Raw genomic sequence first — 22535 nt, 5'->3', positions numbered from 1 at the left:
ACCTCCAACAACTCAGCACTCCCTCAGTACTGCATTGGAGTGTCAGTCTGGAGTTATGCACTCAGCCCCTGGAATGGAACTTGAACCGGAAACCTTGAGGCTCAGAGGTGAGAGTGCTACACATTGAGCCTCAGCAGGCACTATTAGCCACTACAGGAAACTGTCAGAGAGGAGATAGTTTGGGCAGCTTCAATCTGCTGATATGTTTAATGTGAGGCCGGGTCAACCTCTGAGAAAAAGTTTGGGCTCTATCTGTGTTTCCATGCTTATAACATCTTCCTGTTTCGCAAATCTAGATGTTGATTGGATGCAAAAACAACAAAAAACGACCTTTAAAATGTCCCTAAATACTGAAGTGCTTGGCACGATTGGTAAATTATATTTTAAGCAGCACTTTCGGAATTATGAACAAACGTATATACGAATTAGGAGCAGGAGTAGGCCATTCAGCCCCTCAAGCCTGCTTTGCTCTTTGATAAGATCGTGGCTGATCTGAGTGTGGCCTTAACTCTACTTTTCTGTCTAACTCTTCTTAGCTTTGACTCCCTTGTCAATCAAGAATGTGTCTAATTCAACCTTAAAAATATTCAATGATTCAGCCTCCGTCACTCTCTGGGGAAGAGAATTCCACAGACTAACGCCCCTCAGAGAAATTGACACAAATGCTCATAGTACTTGTAGTAATTATGGTTTTATTTAGTGTGCAATATACCTTTAAGAATAATACTTGTTAAGGAAGATCACATGATCTGTAGTAACCAATAGGAAAGTAGCGTGGGCTGCCTCAGCAGTCAGCGTAGAGATAGAGTTGGAGTTGAAAGCACACATGTAGCTGAGTATATTGTAAATAAACTTAATGTTTCCACCCAAGAAGTGTCTGCAGGTCAACTCTATCATTAATAGTACAATTCAGACACCCTACAACAGTACTATTTGCCTGTTTTGGGTGGTTTCCCCATAAGTGAGGTCCGTATAAGGAGGGGGGACTCTGTAACCCCTCCTGTTTACATGATCTGGACTGACACTCCCTTGCAGTACTGAATGGGTCCTGCACTGTTGGAAATACCATATTTTGCATGACACATTAAACTGAGGCCTAATCTGCCTTTGTGTGAAAGTTTCCACTGCATTATTTCGAAAAATCGCAAGGGGGGATATCCTGGCCAATATTTATCCTTCACTCAATATCACCAAAAACAGATTATCTGGTTATTAGCGCATTGCTGTTTGTGGGAGCTTGCTGTGGGAAAATTGGCTGCTATGCTTCCTAAGTTACAACAGTGACTATACTTTGAAAATTGTTTCCTTGGCTGAAAAGCACTCCAGGCCATCCTGAGGTTGTGAAAGGCGCTAGAGAAATGCAAGAACGTTTGCCTCCACATTCTGCAAGATGAGGCTCTGTGCGTCTGTAAAGTACCTCACCTAATGGTCATGCCTGGAACTGCCAAAATTTGTCCATTACAAAAGCCACATTTGAACATCCAACTTGGCTAGAACATGAAGCTGGCCCCTCGGCACATTTACCAAGAAAGCTAGCAAGGAATTTCTGTTTCTTCTCAAAATTGTGCCAAGAACTTTCTTGTGCCGATGGTCATGAGCATTGGTTTTAGCCTGGATAATGCAGAGGGATGAGAGAGTTGAAGTCTTCGAAAATGAGATGCACTTTACCCAATTAAGGTGATTCTGTGCCCAGCTCAACTAAATTTTGTAGGTCACTGGATTCTGGAAGACAGACGCAATCATTCTATGATTGTAATTACTTCTATCAAAGTGCAGTAAGCTGTGCGGTGATCCATTATCTGAACAGTGGTCCTTTTCATTATTAAGATAGGGCAGCATCTCACTTTCTGCAGTTTGATCCATGTTAATCAGTGCATGCTGCGTTCTGATAGTTGGTCCCTCCTGCTGGTTTCCCAGCACTTACAGCTCGGTGGGTAGAGAAACTAGGGCTGATATCCTCGCACCATCGCTGCCAAGAAATATAATGGAGATAAAAAGGACGGGAGGAGAAAAACAAGCAGCTGCTGGAAATCTGAAGGTGAAAGAGGAAACTTGGAAGTGCACAGCAGGTACACCAGCTGGTGTGAAGTAACAAAGTAGGTTAGATTTCAAGTAGAAATCGTCTACCAGAACTATAAAGGGAAGGTAAACAAGCCATTGATAGGACTGAGCAAAAGCAGGGAGATGACTATTAAAGGTTAACAAAAACAGAAAATGCTGAAAACACTCAGTGGACAGAGAAGCAGAGTTAACATTTCCAGTCAGTGACCTTTCATCAGATTGTATTTCAGGACCAATATCTTATGGGTTCCTCTGCCTGTCAGGTTTTCAGGTGGAGGGGGAGGGGAGTGGAATCAAGTTTCTCAGGTGGCCTTCCACATTTGCAGATGACACAAAGCTAGACAGGAACGTGTGTTGGGAGGAAGGTACAAAGTGGTTTCCAGAGGGTTTGAACAGACTTAGTGGTTGGGCAAGAACATGGCAGATGGAACATAATGTGGAAACGTGAGGTTATCCACTTTGGTAGGAGGATCAGCTGTGCAGGGTACTTCTTAAATGGTAAGGGAATAAAAAAGTGTAGATGTACAAAGGGACCTGTGTGTCCTCATCAATAAGTCACTGAAGGCAGGCACAACAGGCAATTAGGAAGGCTAATGGAATGTTGGCCTTTATCACAAGAGGATTTGAGTACAGGAGCAGTGAAGTCTTGCTTCAGTTGTGCAGAACCTTGGTTAGATCGCACCTGGAGTCCTGTGTGCAATTTTGGTCCCCTCAGAAAGGACATTATTGCCGCAGAGGGAGTGCAACGAAGGTTCACCAGACTTATTCCCGATCTGGCGGGACTACCTTATGGGGAGAGACTGGGGAAACTGGCTCTGTGTTCTGCAGAGTTTCGAAGAATGAGAGGTGATCTCATTGAAACCAACAAAACAGTTAAAGGGATAGACAGGGTAGATGCAGGTAAGATATTTCCCCTGGCTGGGGGGTCTAGAACCAGGGGACACGATCTCAAGTTAAGAGGGAAGGCACTTAGGACCGAGATGAGGAGACTTACTTTTTTCTCAGAGGGCTGTGAATCTTTGGCATTCTCTACCCCAGAGGCTTTTTGGAGTTCAGCTTTGAGCATTGCTTAAAGTAGAGATCGGCAGATTTCTAAATACCAATGACATAAAGGAATATGGGGATTGTGTGGGTAAAAGGCAATTAAGCGGATGATCAGCCATGATTTTACTCAAAGGCGGAACAAAGTCGATGGAATGAGTGGCCAACTCCTGCACCTATGTTTCTATTTATTAACTACTAGGAATTATATCCGTACGTACAGTAGAGGATCCAAGCTCAGAGCTGTCCCCATGCTTGCTTCTACACATGGCTCTGTCCAAAGTACACTGACCCTTAGGTGTGGGTCATGTGTTCTCTTACATCACTGTGTGTGGATGGTAGTATACTCAGTCCCACGTTAACCCTTGGACTACAGGGGGAGGGGGGTGGGGGAGAAAGACATCGAATGATAGGAGAGTGAGTTTTGCAGGGCCAAAGACAATGCTCACTGAAAGCCTGAGAAACAGCACCTTATCTTTTGATAAGGAACTTTACAGCCTTCCAGACTCAACAGCGAGTTCAACAATTTCAGACTGTAATCTCTGCCCCCCCATTTTGTTTCCTTGGTTCTTTGAATGTTTCAGTTTTTCTATTATTTTCACTTGCTGGCAGCAGCACACCTGCTCTAGGCACATCTTTTATTTCTTTGCTTCTTTTCCTGGCCCCTCACCATTCCCTTTGGTCCTAGAGGACTAACCCTCCTGTCATTAAATCTTTCTTGTCCCCCACCCTATCAGAGACCTTCCTTTTGTCCTTGTCCCACCCACCGCTTGCTCAAAACCTATTACATCTCTAACATTTCCCAGTTCTGACGAAAGGTCATCGACCTGAAAGGTTAACTCTGTTTCTCTCTCCACTGATGCTGTCAGGCCTGCTGAGTATTTCCAGCATTTTCTGTTTTTGTTTCAGATTTCCAGCAACCGCAGTTTGATGCTTTACGATTAGTGCAGATACTATGGACTGCCATGAAGGAATGCGGGGAAACTGATCAACTTAGCCTATCAATCCCATAAAGGCATGTGGAAAATTCAACTTTGTGTCTGGGCTATTCATTTATAGTGAAAAGTTTGAAGTGCTAAGGGAGTGCTACACTCTCAGAGGTGCTGTGCGCTGGCTGAGATGGAAAGACTCGGCCCATTCTGCTTGCTCAAGTGGCTCCCATGGATGGGAAAGATTCCCATAGCACTAATTGTTGAGGGTGTATTTCTCCCAGTGGCTTGGCAAACTTACCTCCCTCAGGAAATCCCATAGATCAGCTGGAAATCCATTCTGTTGCTCTTCATGGGATGTCTGCTGCGTGAAAATGGTTGCCATATTTGACTACACAATAATAGTCACTGCATTTTAGAGTAATTTGTTGTCAACTCTTTGGGAAACAATAAGACATGATATATAAATAACAATTTATTGTCCTAACTTTTAATCACCTCTGCATAGGGATCTCTTCTATTTAGCAGCCACATTTCTGTTCTCAAATTCTGGCAATTAAAATCAATATAACATTTCACCTGCATTGACTGGGGTCCTTACGAGGGATGAAAGGAAAAGGTATCTTAAATTGAAGGAATTGGAAGAGCCAAATGGAATTGTCATAACATGGGAGAGTATTGTGCACTCAAAGCATTTGGACCCAGATTTTTGAGGTTGAGATGACTACTCGGAGTTGGGAATTTTACCGATCCTGCTATTCCATCTCCGCCCCGGAGGATCTCGTCTGCCCTATTTTCATGTCATGGAGGCAGGCATGGGCCGGAGACGGGCACACTGCCTTCTAGGGCAGGCTGGAGACAGAAGTGGGCCCAGAGAGAGGGGCTGGCCAATGTTGATGCGTTGATGGTTTGAGAGCCGATCTACGTGGGTTAGATCATTGATGGCTCAAAACATAAATGAAGCAATGCAGACCAGTTTTACTCATGGATTCAGTGGAGGACACAAGGATGGATCATGAGGATTACTAAGCTGCCCTACAAGGACTAGAATGTAACTGCAGTTGAGCACAAGAGCGAGAAGGTTATGTTAAACTTATATAAAACATTGGTTCAGCCTCAACTGCAGTATTGCATCCAGTTCTGGGTACCACACTTTAGGAAAGATGTGAGGGCATTAGAGAGGGTGCAGAAAAGATTCACAAGAATGGATCTAGGGATGAAGAACTTTAGTTACATAGATAGCTTGGAAAGGTTGGGACTGTTCTTGGAGAAGGAAGGTTGAGAGAAGGTTTGGTAGAAGTATTCAAAATCTTGAGGGGGTCTGGACAGGTTAGATAGGGAGAACATATGAAAAAGGAGCAGGAGTAGGCATTCAGCCCCTCAAGCCTGCTCCGCCACTTAATAAGATTCTTTCGGTGAAAGAATCGAGAATGAGGGCACAGATTTAATATAATTGACAAAAGAAGTAATGGAGACACGAGGAGAAACTTTTTCACACAGTGAGTAATTGGGATCTGGAACGAACTGCCTGACAAAGCGGTGAGGCAGGTTCTATCAAGGCATTGAAGAGAGAATTGGACTATCAGATGAAAAGGAAGAGTCTGAAGGGGTACACAGAGAAGCTGGGAAGTGGCACTAAGTGCATTGCTCATTCATACCACATCTCCCCCAAAGCCCTCCATTCTACTTATTAAATGTTTACACATCTTACTTCTACACCGCCACCCCCCACAACCCTCTAAATTCAGTATTACCACCACTAATTCAGAGGGAAAGACACTATAAGACCACAAGACATAGGAGCAGAAATTAGGCCATTCGGCCCATCAAGTCTGCTCCGTCATTCAATCATGGCTGATAAGTTTTTCAACCCCATTCTCCCGCCTTCTCCCCGTAACCTTTGATCCCCTTACTAATCAAGAACCTATCGATCTTGGTCTTAAATACACTAAATGACCTGGCCTCCACAGCCTTCTGTGGCAATGAATTTCATAAATTCACCACTCTCTGGCTAAAGAAGTTTCTTCTCATCTCTGTTCTAAAAGGTCTTCCCTTTACTGTGAGGCTGTGCCCTCGGGTCCTAGTCTCTCCTACTAATGGAAACATCTTCCCCACATCCACTCTATCCAGGCCTTTCAGTATTCTGTAAGTTTCAATCAGATCTCCCCTCATCCTTTAAACTCCATCGAGTATAGACCCAGAGTCCTCAAACGTTCCTCATATGTTAAGCCTTTCATTCCTGGGATCGTTCTCATGAACATCCTCTGAACCCTCTCCAGGGCCAGAACATCCTTCCTGAGATACGGGGCCCAAAATTGCTCACAATATTCTAAATGTGGTCTGACCAGAGCCTTATAAAGCCTCATAGCACATCCCTGCTTTCATCTGGTCCAGGTGATTTATCCACCTTCAGACCTTTTAGTTTTCCTAGCATCTTCTCCTTGGTAATGGCCACCATGCTCACCTTTGTCCCCCGACTCTCTTGAACTTTAGGGATGTCACTCATGTCTTCCACTGTGAAGACTGATGCAAAGTACCTATTCAGTTCCTCCGCCATTTCTTTGTTCCTCACAACTACTTCTCCAGCGTCATTTTCCAGCGGTCCAATGTCCGCTTTTGCCTCTCTCTTACCCTTTATATATCTAAAAAAACTCTTGCAATCTTCTTTTATATTACTGGCTAGTTTACCCTCATATTTAATCTTCTCCCTCCTTATTTCTTTTTTAGTTGTCCTCTGTTGGTCTTTGTAGGTTTCCCAATCCCCTGGTTTCCCACTGCTCTTCGCCACATTGTATGCTTTCTCTTTAGCTTTTATGCTGTCCCTGACTTCCCTTGTCAGCCATGGTTGCTTCGTCCTCCCTTTAGTATGCTTCTTCTTCCTAGGGATGACTTTTTGCTATGTCTGTCAAATTACTCTCAGAAACTCCTGCCATTGCTGTTCCACTGTCTTTCCTGCTTGGCTCATCTCCCAGTCAATTCTGACCAGCTCCTCCTTCATGCCTTTATTCAACTGTAATACTGTTACATCTGATTCCAGCTTTTTCCTCTCAAATTGCAGAGTAAATTCTATTATATTATGGTCACTTCCTCCTAAGGGTTCCTTCACTTTAAGCTCCCTTATCAAATCTGCCTCATTACACATCACTTAATCTAGAATTGCCTGTTCCCTAGTGGGCTCCACCACAAGCTGCTCCAAAAAGCCATCTCGTAGACATTCCACAAATTCCTTTCCTTGGGATCCACTACCAACCTGATTTTCTCAGTCTACCTGCATATTGAAATCCCCCATGATCATTGTAACCTTGCCTTTCTTACACGCCTTTTCCATCTCCTGGTGTATCTTGTGCCCCACATCCTGACTACTGTTTGGAGGCATGTACATAACTCCCATTATGGTTTTTTTACCTTTGCGGTTCCTCAACTCAACCCACACAGATTCTACATCATCTGACCCTACATCATTTCTCGCTATCGATTTAATTTCATTTCTTAGTAAAAAAGCAACCCCACCCCCTCTGCCAACCTGCCTATCTTTTCAATAGGATGTATACCCTTGGATATTTAGCTCCCAGTCCTGATCCCCTTGCAGCTATGTCTCTGTGATGCCCACCACATGATACCTGCCAATTTCAATCTGCGCCACAAACTCACTTACCTTATTTCGTATACTGCGTGAATTCAGGTACAACACCTTCAGTCCTGTATTTCCCGTCCCCTTTCTCGTTGTCGTCCCTTTATCTGATGTGCTTGAATTTAGATTCCTAGCCCTTTCCAAACACTGTCCTATTTTGTGTTCTGGAGACTTTAATAGCCTCTCCTGGGCTCTCCTTTCTTTTCAGTTTTTTCATAATTTTCTATGAAGTTGAATCCATTCCCTCACATGCTAACCTGCTGCTTTGTTTCCCATTAGTCATACTTATTGGAGTTTTACTCTTCCCTACCCCCCCACCCCACTTTCTAGTTTAAAGTCCTGTTGACCACCCTATTTACCCTTTTCACTAGAACATTGGTCCCAGATCGGTTCAGGTGGAGACCATCCCAACGGTTCAGATCCCTCCTTTTCCAATACTGATGCCCATGCCCCAAGATATGGAACCCCTCTTTCCTGCACCACTCCTTTAGCCATGTGTTTACTTTCCTTATTCTCGCATCCCCATGCCAATTTGCACATGACTCGGGTAGTAATCCAGAGATTATAACCCTTGAGGACCTGTTCTTTAATTTAGTTCCTAGTTCCTGATAATCCTCAAACACGTCCTCTTTCCTAGTCTTACCTATGTTATTTGTCCTGATGTGGACCACAACAACTGGATCCTCCTCCTCCCTCTCCAATATCCTTTCAAGCCGGTCAGAGATGTCCCTCACTTTGGCACTGGGCAGGCAACATACCATGCGGGACTCTCAATCCTGCTTACAAAGGAAGCTATCAATTCCCCTAATTATAGAATCCACTACCACTTGTCTTTTTGCTCCCCCCTCTTGAATGGCCTCCTGTGCCACGGTGCCGTGGTCAGCTGGCTCATCCTCCCTACAGCCCTGTTCCTCATCCACACAGGGAGCAAGTACCTCGTACCTGTTGGACAAGGTCAAGAGCTAAGGCTCCTCTTCCTCTGTGGTGGTGGTTGTCTTCTTGGTCATCTGGGTAGCAACCCAGTCCCATAAAGGCCGTCAGCTGCTCGATACCAGTGCTGATCTGTCCCGCCCGCGGAGACCATGGTCAGTGTGCACAAGATAGGAGTGTGGATGAATGGACTGACTCAAAAATCTGATCATGTTGATTGTGGCCTTGGACCCAGACAGACTCCCCTGGTGAGAATGCTGGTAGATATTGCTTTGTGGTGGTGGTTGTATGTCACAGCCTGCTTCACACAATACAGCTCCTCTTTTTCCTGCACCTTTTCTATCTCTGTCGCCTTGAGACATGGTTGAAGTGTATGTGGGAGACTTGGGAGCTGTGTGCGTAATCTCCTGCCCATTTAGAGTTCCAATGGAGCCAGGCCGTTCTACAGTGGTGTAAACGGTAACTCAGGAAGGCCAGGTCACGTCATTATTTTCCTTCAACAAGGATTTGACAGTACAGGCCCCTCTTTAGACCTCCTCATTGGCCCGAGGGTACCTGGGTGAAGCGGTATGTCTCAGTGAAGCGTTTGAAGTAGGCATTTGCAAACTGCGGGCCATTGTCAGAGACAACTAAACCAGGGGTATCATGTGTGGCCAAAATTTCCCTGAGCATAACAATAATCACCATTGAGGTGGGCCAGTGTCACCATTTGACCTTGATCCGCCGAGAGTAATAATCCAGGACGATGAGAAAGGATTTATCCCTGAAGACAAAAAGATCCATCCCAAGACGCTCCCATGTTCGGGATGGGAAGGAGGATGCCATCAGTGGTTCCTTGCCAATGGACAAATGGTACAATTGGACATCATGTCCTCTATAGCTTTGGAAATGCTTGGCTGCGAGACTGAATTGCAGGCTCTAGCCCTGCACTTGGCGATTGGAGAATGCATAGTCTAAGGGAATGACAATTCGGCCATTATTCCCTAAGACTAAAGTAACGATGCTGTTCAAAGTACTGCTTCAGAATACAATGGCTAGGAATGTATGCAGACCATCCAGTATCACAGTTACTCTCGTATCTGCGCACACACAGCATCAGTTTTTGGGCTGCTTGAATCTCTATTTTCTGGGTGGTCGCCGGGACGAACTTGATAGACAAGGAGATGTAGGACTCGACATCCTCAGCAGAGGGTACATCATTCTGTCCGGACTTCCCCACAGGGACGAAGGACAGAGCATCAGCTATGGTTTGGTGTTTACCCTGCATGTATTCTGTGTTGACATCAAAAGCTTTGAGTTCAGGGTAGCATCTTTGTTAATTCTTTGGTGTCAAGCAGGATGACGAAGGGCCTGGTTGGATAATGAATTTGAGTCCCAGGAGGTAATCTGAAAACTTTCCACAAGCCCATGTGACCACCAAAGGCTCCTTTTCAATGACCACGTACCGCTGCTCTGTTTCTTTCGGTGCCCTGGAGGCATGATATACCGGCCTGCGAAAGCCAGCTCGCTGAATTTGGAACAGTACAGCCCCCTGACCAATGAACGATGTGTCCGCCATCAATATGGTGGGAAGGTCTGGGTCATAATGGGCCAAGTGTTCCTGCAGATATGAGCATGTCCTTGATTGTGTCAAATGCCCTCTGCTGGTGTTCATCCCAATACCAGGCCTGGTGCTGCTTCAGCACTTGTCGTCGCAGTCTGTTGATGTGTGCAAGATTGAATAACTCACCCAGCTCTTAACCATGCCCATGAAATGTTCAAGCTCTGTAATGTTAAGGGGCTGTGGGAAATTCTTAATTGGCTGGGGTTTTCTGAGGATCTGCTTGGACGCCAATTGTGTGAACAATATGGCCTTAGAAGTTGCCGGCGGGTTTAGAGAACTCGCATTTATGATGAGGTATAAGGGCTGCGGCCTGTAACCATTACAATACTGTCTGCCTCCTGGCATCATGCTCCAAAGTGGTGGCTCCATAAATGAGAATATTGTCCTTATGATCCATGACTCTATCCAGCCCTTCCGAAATTTCAGTCATGGTATGTTGAAAGATCTCGGGTGTTGAAGCAATTCCATCCTTGATGCGCTGGTGCCTCCATTGCTCACAAACTGAACTGAGTCAGTGGTCTGACTCCACAAAGGTGCTCTATCAGCCCAGATTAAAACTCAGCTCTGCTTCTGAGCCTGTCTCACTAATTGAACTGCATGTTGCTGTAAAAAGAAACTTGTCGAAGCTTCTTGTGTTGCACGGATCAGGACACTCGTGAGGATAACCAGTATAAGGGGTTAAGAAACAATTTATACTGTGTGTGAAGAAAGTGCTGATTGATTAGCAAGTGGCGTTGCCATGGAGAACTGCCTTGGCTAATGTTAGCTCTTCTCTGGACTACAGAAAATCAGATAGGTCTTCGTCAAGCTTGCCCACCACAATGTAATCTCGGATGAGTTCATCCTTTAGGGCCTCATATTCATCAGCCAAATGGTACAGATTATTTATGAAAAAGTCAATGCATTCTCTAGGTTCCTGAGTGCATGTGTTAAACCTCGCCCGGTCTATAATAATGTTCCTCTGAAGACTGAAATACAAATCGAATGCCTGAATAACTTTGTCATAGGTTGCGGTGCCCTCATTAACACCCAGGCCAGAATTTTCGAGTTGGCGAGCGGTGGCGTGGTGACATCAGGCGGGCGTCAGTGTCAGCTGCGCGCCTGCTAAGGCCATTTAAATATCAATGAAACTAATAAACTGAGCTACCCGTCCAATGTTAAGGTTGTTGGGCAGGCGAAGAGCCCAGGCGGCCTTTGCATTTTTCATGGAACCTCATCCACGGGCGGGAGGGGGGTTTCATGAAGGGTTTAAATATTAAATAAATGTTCTCATTAATGTTCATTGACATGTCCCAGCTCATGTGACACTGTCACATGAGGGGACATGTCTTAAACATTTTCCTTTTCTTTATTTAAATTTTTAAAATTTAAACTAATCTCCCTGAGGCAGCTCTGTGCCCCAGGGAGATTTCTGCTCTCTTTTGTGCGCATGCATGAGAGACCACAGGCCCCAACTCAGGGAACGACCCTCCCCCCCCACCCCCACCCCAGTCCACACAGGGAGCGCTCAGCGTTTCCGGGCGCTCGCCACACTGGGAGGGCCTTATTTGTCCCACCCATGTAAAATGGCGACTCAGACCCAATCGGGTCCACGCCTGCCCCCACCCGCCCCCTACGCACACCCCCCAACGGTGGGGAGAATTCTCTCCCACCTTACTAAAATGCTGATGGAATAGAGGAGTGTGCTGACCTGTTCTTTATCGGACTTCTGTACTAGCTCCAAAGCTGTCCTATACCTGCTGAATCTGCACCAGTTTTGCCAGTGTGCTGCTTGGTTGGGGCCTTCCACATGATCAAAGGAGTTGGGTTGAGGTAGGGCTTTTTCCATGATCATCTGTTACTTTAATTGACTACCTTGGAACTCTGATGGCTCTTTTCCTTCAAATTCTTTGTTGCAGCCATTCCCTGGCTGCTTTATTTTCAATGGCTTTCACTTTCCGGCCACTGGCAGTTTAATCGGGGATCCTTGCTATTCAGTAACTTTACCGCTGCCACCATGGAATATCATCACAAATAGTCCCAGGGTGTGTTTAACAGAGACAAATGGAAACAAGGCATCTGGGAACTTCCAAATATTTATTAACTATATACAACTATGTACAGGGATAGATAAGTACGAGGCTCCTTCCAGAAGCATCTCTCTCTCTCTCTGAGTTCCATGACACATGACTTGATGTCACTGATGATGTATGTTCGTTATTAGCATGATAGCTATTACCCTCTATACTGCAATGATGTGAGGAAAGCTAATGGGAGTTTTCTGCAGTAAAGGCCAGCATACCCAATGTGATTTTCCATCTTTTAAAATTAAAAATACCAGGAGCCCTTTCTAGAGTAATAGGTTCATGGGTATGTTAATGAGAACATGATGATATTAATAATGTAAAGGTGACATCAGTAGTCAGATGACCAAGAGGCTTCAAGAGAGCTGGGCGCAGAATAGTCTGTATCCTGAATACCATGTGCTTACCCTGAGAGTTACTTCAGACTGCTTTATTTACACTATATACTTGATGAGCACATCTCTCGAGTACAGCCTATTCCATCTGCCCTACAGATACTCTAGCATATGACTGCTGATGTCACTGTTATATCATGATGTACATCACTAACTCGTTATCATCACTATTATATTATCCTGTTATACCACAAAGGTATAGTAGGCCAAGAAGACATGGCAATAGGGAAAGCTCGCAAAAGCTCAGCAGCAAAATTGAAACACCCTTGACCTCTCCACATCCAAATTCTGAGTGTGTGCTCCCCTTACAGGAAGCTCTGATTCATGGAATCCACATCCAAATTTGGACTCATTTTGATGCGATGAAATCATGATGTGACTGACTGTTGGCACATCCATCTCTACGCATGGTGAACTGTCCGCTTGACCTATTTAGCAGCGTTGGCATGTGGCTGAGGCAGGAGGTGTACCTCCTCTTTCCACATCTTGACCAAATAATCCACAATGGCATTTCAGAGTAGTATTGATTGTGTGCTCTTTTTGAAATGCATTAAAGTAAGTGCCTTACATAAAAGTTCCCAGGAGACTGTATAAAGAGGAGCTAAGAGTTGGTTCACACATGCTGCCCAACAATCCTCCCTCGGTCATGTTTCCTGTAAGCATGGCTGAGGATAAGACCAGTGTCTTGCAATATCAGTTTCTGGAGTGGTTTGTTGCAAATGCATTTCCACACGGGGTGTGACTGTTTAGTAATAAACTGAAATTCTTCTAATAAAAGTGTAGGGCATGAGTAAAATGTTACTGGAAAATCTATTGACATGCATTCATCCTTACACTTTGCACTCAATAATCCACTTATGAGTGATGTTGGATACATACAATCTTTCACCTGAGCTGCAGCATGAATGATTAAGGCATCAGTAAGCTACTGCAGTTCTAAAGGTGAAGCATCTCGAAAGATAAAAACAGGAACCCCTATGGGAGTTATCAAGATATGAAATTCATCCCAGTGAGCAAGAAACGACTCAATGTTCTGTGTTCGAGACTTCTCAGTCAACGTTACTACTCAGCAGAGATTGTAACCTCCCTATTACAGAATTACTCGAAAAGGATGAGGACAAAAGTTTTTTTTTGAAAGTTAAAGACACGCGGTTTTGATGCTCTTACATTACACGGCTTCAGAAGCGATGAAAAGGATCAAAGTAAGCAGCTTAAATAGCAGCAAATACAGGACTGGTAAAATAGTAAAAGACGTAAAGGATTATACATTAAAACATCATGTTCATCTGTTCTGCTCAGTATTCTATGCTTGCGGTAGATTTAGAGGATTTCATATCAGAAAATTTATGGGGGCGTGGGTGATGAGTGAGACAAAAGTCTCGGTGCCCAATGCGAATCAGATCGACCAGCTGCTGGTACATTCTAGCCCTCGTAGGGCAGTTTGGTAATCTCGGCGATCCTATGAGCTTTTCATTCATCCCCAGTAATAATCAAAAGGATCAGAAGAAAGTCAAATCATAATCACTGCTGTTGCAACATTTAACAATCAACGCATTCACAGTATTGTATTGACGGGCTTCTTAAATATTCTTTAAGTGCTAAGAGTTATTTTGATGGCTTCTTACTAGGAGCTGCTTAATGCAGGAGATTAACCATGCAAGGATATCCGTGTCTTTTTAGAATGATAATTGCAAAAGTCGAAGTCCATGCGTCGAAAAGTTTCAGCCTATTTGTCTTTCAGGAAAATCAGTGAATTAGAGCAAAATGCCTGAGTTGATCATGTCTGTGTGCGATTAGTGTTTTCTTCTCTTATTAAATGTTACAAATGTTACAGTAGCTGTGAGGGCACCACAGCAGTGGCCTAACATTTATTTCACTGGACTATCTAGAGTGATTTGCAATGTGTTCTTGTAAAAAGATGATAGATTTTGCTAATATGGTGGGAGTTAATGTTTTTCAACAATTTTAGATGTTCACCCATCACCCTGAACTACACTGACTCCCAGTTAAGCACTCCTCGATTTTAAAATTCTCATCCATTTCACATCCCTCCATGGCCTTTCCCCTCCCTATCTCTGTAAAACCTTCCAGTCCCCAAAATATCTCTTCTTCTCTAATTCTGGCCTCTTGCACACCCCCAATTTTAATCAGTCCTCCATTGGTGGCCTTGCTTTCAGTTGCCTAGGCCCCAAGCTCTGGACTTCCCTCCCTACACATCTCTGGCTCGCTTTCCTCCTTTAAAGACACTTCTTAAAACTTATGTCTATGACCAACCTGGAGGATGTCTAACCTAACATCACCTGATGTGACTCGGTGTCAAATTTTGCTACATTTCTGTGAAGTTGCCTCGTACATTTTGATGTGTTAAATGGCCTAAAGTGGATGTATGTCTTTCTTGTGTTTCCTATTATTTTGGAAAACTAAGAGAGAGAGAGTTTGTGCTGATGCTAAGATTTTTAAATCGAGTTTTTCAACAAAGGTTGCTCTGGAGTGTTGATAGTAAACAGTAGGAGCAAACAGCTGTGTTAGGTGCTTTGCATTACCCTGGCACAGAAGACGGAAAATATAGTGGGGGCCATCTTCCTGCAATAAGAATTCCAGCACAATAAGACTGCCTGTATGTTAGTGGATATGTCGTATGTTCCCCATCCCTTCTGCTGGGAAGCTATTAGTGACCGTTCCTTCAGCTCCCAAGGCCCTGAGCTGTGGAATTCTCTCCCCAAACCTTTCTGCTTCACTACCTCTCTTTCCTCCTTTAAGATGTTCCTCAGAACCTAACACTTTGATAAAGCTTTTGGTCACCTGTCCTAATATCTATTCATGCGGCTCAGTTTCAAATTCCGTTGGATAACTTTGCACCTGCAAAGTACCTTAGGATATTTTACTGTGTGAAAGGCGCTATAGAAACACAGGTTGCCATTGTTGCTGTTCCAAGAATGGACAGAGACCGGAACACTAAGCCTCTGACACTTGTTCACTTCACTCAGCCAAGTTTCACCAAAAAAGTTGAAAAATCTATGCCAGCAAGCCTCCATTAGGAACCAAGAGTTTGTAGCTCAGTTGTAATAAATTTCCCGAAGAAACTCTAATAATGACCTGGTGCCAGGTAACTAACCTCATTAAGTTACAGAATTCTGCTAATCAGTGGTTTTGAGAAGCCAACCATTAATCAGGGAGGCTCAGCCGGTGACCTTCTGAGTCAGAATAAATGAGCAAAACTGGATCTTTACACCTTCCTTGAATGACTCAATTTGTCAGGTCTGTATGTGCGGCACTCACGTGACAATAGTGTGCCTTATGGCCATCTGAATTACCAGAGTTCCTGCTGGCTCAATGGCTGAATTCAACAGCTGTTCCCAACAGACTACAAAATAATGGCCCTGTCATAAACAAATGGGGGAAGATTAATGTTGCTCAGTTTGGTCTGTCATATTAGAGAAATCTATTAATCCACCACCTAAAAGTGAACTCAATCATTCTCAGGCAGCCTCCAGCAACTAATGTGAAGACCTTGAGGTCTTTTCTGGGCTTTGACCTTGAAAAAAGGGAAAGAAGTTCCTTACTCTCCAAACCAGTTGTCCATCATTTTTACCATGCACCTTTTGTGAGTTGGCTCAATCTATTGAACCCCAATTCATTATGGTCAATTCAATGAATGGAAGAGCCATTATATATGTCAGTCTTTCAACAGGAGCCACCTCTGAGTGAGTGTGTAGTACTAACCATCCCATGAGGAATGTAAATATTTTAATTCAGCCTGACCTGAGTTACTGCGAACAATGTTGGTTCAGCAGGTAATTGATGCATGTTAATATAGTGGGTGAATACTTTTAAAACTAACACGTAGGTCAGTGCTGCCACACAAGGTTCATATGTCCATGGAGGCCTAGTTCATATGGCCCTTTCTCCTCTAAGAAACTTGCACAACTCCAATTCTGACCTCCTGTGTATTCATGATTTGCATCGCCCTACCATTAGCAGCCACGTCCTCAGCTGCTGAGACACTAAATTCCAGAATTCTCTCACTAAACATCTCCATCATTGCAGTCTCCTTTAAGAAGCTCATAAAACGCTTCCTCTTTCACCTGACCTAATATCCTCTTACGTGGCACAGTTTCAAACTTTGCCTGATAACGTTACTGTGAAGCGTTTTGGGATGTATTAGTATGTTATCTTTTCTCAAGGGGTCGTTAGTCTTTGGAATTCTCTTCCCCAGTGAGCAAGGGAGGCTGGGTCATTGAATACATTCAAGGCTGAGTTGGACAGAATTTTGATCTACAAGGGAGACAAGAGTACCAGGGACAGGCAGGAGAGTTAAAACCACAATAAGATCAGCCATGATCTCATTGAATGGCAGAACCGGTTTGATGGGCTGAATGGCCTACTCCTGCTCCTACAAATTATGATCACATTGTGATCTTATGATAAAGACACCACGTAACTGCATATTGTTGGTTAATAAGGATCAGAAATATTCTACTTCATTAAAACAATACCTTGGGAGCAGAAAGCGTTAGTGGCTTCTTGTAACATTACTAAAACTATCTGTAAATATTTTACTACCATCTACCATTTGGAACATGTTGCTATCTGTGAGTATCATAGTGCCTGCCATATAACACAGACCCATATGGAGAAGATCCAAACCTCTCCTTAAATATAACTCATTACATTGCAAACCAGGATTAATAAAAATAAGCACTATTATAGCTGACATTCCCTAAGGAATTCCCCAGCAGAATAATCCCCTTTTCTAAAGTTTACCTGGAAAAGGCTCAAACTGTCTCTAACTAGTTTTTGCCATGGCTGAAAGTAGCCACAAAGCTCCTATGGACATAGGAACTGGAGGAGGCCATTTAGCTTCTTCAGCCTATTCCACAATGCAATGTAACCATAGCTGATCTACAACCTAACTCTTCTGTCCCATATCCCTGAATAACTTTGATTAACAAAATATCTATCAATCTCAGTTTTAAAGTTAATATTTGATCTAACGCCAATTGCCATTTGTGGAAGAGAGTTCCAAACGCTGCTGTGTGCGCAGGAGTGTTTCTTAGGGTAAAATCTTTCAGCTCGGCAGGTGGGCGGTGCCCAACCTGACCGAGTGTAAAATGACATCAGGCGAACGTCGCGAGGTCATCGCGCGATATTCCGGCCGGCGGGCGTGCACCAGAGTTGGCAGCATGCCTGCCGACAATTAAAGGGCCTGTTAAGGCCATTAAAAAGTTAATTAAAATAAATTTTTTGCTGCCCACCCAACCTTATGTTCGACGGGCAGGCGAACTTTGCACTTGTTTGGAAACCACGTCCACGGGCGGGATGAGGTTTCCAAAAGCAAATACAAATAAAATATAAGCTTCAATATTTCATGAATAACATGTCCCTGCTCATGGGACAGAGTCGCATGAGGGAACATGTTTCATTCCATCTTTATTTTTTAATTTTTTTTTTCATATCTCTTCAGCTCCCTGGGGCAGCTCTGTGCCTCAGTGAGATTATGCAGTGCGCACTCAGGCAAATGCAAAGATCACACTCGCCCGGCACGCACTCCCTGCAGCCCCTCCGCCACCCACCCCCCCCCCCCCCCGCCCCCCCGCTGCCTGCACAGGCAGCGCTGTCGCTCGCGTCTCACACCGGATGGGCCTTAATCGGCCCGCAATGTGAAATTGTCTTCCAGCCCCGATCGCGGGCAGCAGTCAGCTCCCCGACCACCCCCGCCAACCCCGCCCGACATGGGTGGAATTCTGCCCTTAATTTCATTCCTGAAAGCTCTGGCTGTAGTAGTTTGACCAAGCCCCCTAATCCCAGACTCCCCAACCAGCGGAAATACTTTCTCTCTCTCTCTCTACTCTATTTATGGGCAGGATCTTCCTGTCGGCGAGCGGAGGGCAGGGCCCATTCGCCGATGCTTAACATGATGCGAGATGACTTTGGGTGCAACTCCCGACGTCACCCACTTCATTTCCATTCTCAGGTTGGCGGGGGCGCAGCCGAGTCAGCTGTGCATCCGCCAAACTGTCAACGGCCTATTGAGGCCATTGGTATACTAATTAACATCATTAATGGGCCTGCCCATCCAACCTTAAGGTTGGCGGGCAGACCAGGAGCCCTGGTGGGTTTCAGAAAAAGCATGAAACCTCATCCATGGGTAGGATGAGGTTTCATAGGGTATTTAAATTTTTATCCAATCTTTCAATAAAAGTTATGGAGATGTCCCGACTCATGTGATGGTGTCACATGAGGGGACATGTCAGGGAAATTTTTTTATCGTTTGCATTAAAAATTTTAATTCCGAGCCAATCTCCCTGAGGCAGCATTTAGCCTCAAGGATATCCGTGCGCTCTCCCGGCTGAGGGAATCTCCTCCCGCTTGCACAGGGAGCGCATAGCACTTCCGAGCAGACGTTACGCTGGGCGGGCCTTAATTGGCCTGCCCATGTAAAATGGCAGTGCGCCCCCCGATCAGGGCGCCGATCAGAGGTGCGCCCACCCATGCCCCTCCTGCACTTCCTCCCACTATGGGAGGAAAATTTTTCCCTATGTCCCATAATACCTTGAAAATTTAGATCAAATCACCTTAAGCTTCTAAATCCCAGGGAATACAACCCTAGCTTGTTCAATCTTGCTTTGTAATTTAACTATTCCAGTTGGGTATCATTCTGAGCCCTAACAATTCTGTGAAATTCTGCGAAAATCTCTAAGCCCGAAAACAGTAATTGTTTTGAAAATACTTATATAAAAACTAAAAGGTTCATCAACTGAAACATTAGCTCTTTTTCTCTCTACCCATATACCAACTGACCTGCTGTGTGTTTCTAGCATTTTCGAGTATTATTACTAAACAAGCTGTCCCTATCCTACATCCGGGAAATAAAGGGATGAAAGTTAAAAAAGAAGATTGTGATTTTACTTTTGCAAATTAGAACTGCTGCTGCCTGGCGCATGTGTAAATTCCGACATGATGACATCAGGGTCAAATAGTAGGTGGGTGGGCATTGAAATTGCCATTTTTTTAAAAAAAAACATTAACGAGCAATTGAGTTTATTGACTGATCCAGTTGGCATGGGCAGGCAGGTGAGAGTGGGGTGTTGACTTTTTCACCATCTAAAGTGAAAAAGCAGGGAGGAAGAGGGGTACGATTGATGGATTCCCTGTGCCCATGAGGAGCACCCTCCCCAAGATGATACCTCCCCTTTGTACCTCCCTGCCTGGCCTACAAAACCCCACGCCTCCCCAACCCTCCTCAAACCCCTTCCCTAGGGTGCCCGATCCCTCCACCCCCCCCCCCCCAACGAATCCCAGATTTCCCCGAGTCCAGGATCCATTGGCTCTCTCCATCGTGGGGCCGCTTGCAGTACCAGCAAGCGGTCACTACGGAGTTCCGCTCGCTGCTGGGACCGCCGGAGTTGCCGGCCAATCAGACTGGCCAGCGGCTCCCAATGGCAGGAATTCCTCCCGCTGGGGGCAACGGAAGTCCCATCTTTGCTTGTTTAGGCTTCCCCCCCCCACCCCACCCCGGTGTTATCACTGCTGGGTAGCCTTTTTAAAATGCAGTTGGCTTGCCAGCGGTGTGGGGGGTTGGGGGTTGGGGGTTGGGGAGGCAAGAAATACTCACCTCCATAAAATCCAGCCCTAAGATGAAGAAAATATCTTTATGAAGAAATAAGATGAGATATTCTCCCTACGGACAGTTGGGCTGAATGAGATAGGAGATGGTTCCTGTATTAAAGCTGACAATCAGATCACGAAAATGTTTCTGTGGAATAATTTATTTGGAGTATTTCTTATATTCAACAGATTTCATCCAACACTTCAATTAATTAGCTTCTTTTGCACAACTATTTTAAATAACAAATTTAATCCCACAAATATGAAACACAAATACCTAAATACACACAAAATAACTATACTCAAAAACGTTATTTGACAAAAAAAATACTTTCACAATGAATTTAATTTCATAGGCTTTACTTCAGTTAGTTTAATTAGATTTACAATTTTTACGATATGATTTCTACTAAGCATTCTCTACGTGCTCAGTGTCTCTCAAAATTCTCAGGTGCAAAATCTACATCTACGCCTATTTTCTCAATGTCTGTTAATAATCTGAATATTTCATCGTCAATGGCCCAGGCAACATCTGTGGTATCGCTCTGTTTTTTTACAGCATCACTATGCATTTTCAGTGTTTGTTGAACTATTAAATATTTCATGATAGACCACATTCAAAGTTCTTTCTTAGTCGCCTGTTACACTTTCTGATGTTTTTCAACCGTGTTTTGATTTTGTTGTTATCATAAGAAGAAAATTCAGCTCACTTAAGGGTGGCAACTGGACTTAATCATTTGCACAACACATAGAAGGTGGCTCTTTTTTCCACTTTGCCACACAACATACCTCTGATCTACTGCCAATATCATATTCTGGGTCTGACTCATAGTTATGATGAGGATCGTGGGTAAAAGCTTCCTTAAAGAGTCTTAGGCCCGGATTTTCATGTGGCCTTGGGAAGTTATGACCTGCCTTCCGAAATGCACACATTCGAACATACAAACATATGAAATAGGAGCAGAAGCAAGCCATTCGACCCCTCGAGCCTGCTCCGCCACTCAACAGGAGCATGGCTGATCTGTTTGTGTTTGAATTCCACATTCTATCTAACCCTGATAACCTTTGATTCCCTTGCCTAACAAGAATCCATCTACGTCTGTCTTAAAAATATTCATGACCCCACTTCCATTGTCTTCTGATCCAGCAAGTTCCAAAGTCGCACAACTTTCTGAGAAAAAAATACAATCTCCTCATCTCTGTCCTATAAGGTTGACCCCTAATTTTAAAACAGTGCCCCCTAGTTCTGGACTCGCCCAGAAGAGGAAATATCCTTTTCATGTGCACCTTGTCAAGACCATTCAGGATCTTAGATACTTCAATCATGTCACCCCTCACTCTTCTAAACTCCAGTGGAAACAAGCCCAGTCTGTCCAACCTTCCCTCATAAGACAACTCGCTCATTCCAGGTATCAATCTAGTAAACCTCCTCTGAACCATCTCCAACACATTTACATCCTTCCTTAAATAAGGAGACCAAAAGTGCACACAGTATTCGAGGTGTGATCTCAATAATGCCCTGTATAACTGAAAAATAACACCTTTACTTTTATGTTCAATTCCTCTCATAATAAAGGATAGCGTCCCATTAACCTTCTTGACTACATGCTGTACCTGCATACTAAATTTTTGTGCCCCATTCATGAGAACACCTAGATCCCTCTGTACTTCAGATTTCTGAAGTTGTTCTCCATTTGATACACTGCTTGTTTATTCTCTGTGCCAAACTGAACAACTTCACATTTTCCCACATCCATCTGCCAGATTTTTGCCCTCACTCAACCTATCTGTCTGCAAACTCCTTACATCTTCTTCACAACATACTTTCCTACTTGACTCATATGTGACTTTGCCCTGCATTTTTGTCTTTTCACACAGGTGCGGGATTCATAGTGCATTTTACGAGCCGCAAGGAGTATGCAGAGGCAGTCCGATTGGAAGGTCCACCTTTTCCTGCAACACAGCGGCCCAGCTCCTAAAATTGTTTAAAAGCCCCCTAAATCTCCATCGCTTACCTCCCCACCCATCCCATGCCACCCCATGCCCCCTCATATCACCCATAGCACCCCATGCCACCTCCATTTCCCATGTATCCTCCATAGCCATTAACCCAGTATTCACTACGCCCAGTCCTCAGGAGCTGTGCAATAACAATGGGAATTGTTTTCAAAATCACTGGAAAAAAATTAAACCTCTAACAATATAATAAAACCCTGATTTCAAACTTACTACCATTGATACTCGGTGAGTTTTTTTTTTTCACCGAGTATCAAA

This window comes from Carcharodon carcharias, chromosome 32, assembly GCF_017639515.1.
Source record: "Carcharodon carcharias isolate sCarCar2 chromosome 32, sCarCar2.pri, whole genome shotgun sequence".
In the NCBI taxonomy this organism is placed as follows: Eukaryota; Metazoa; Chordata; class Chondrichthyes; order Lamniformes; family Lamnidae; genus Carcharodon; species Carcharodon carcharias.
Note: the sequence above shows the minus strand (reverse complement) of the source record.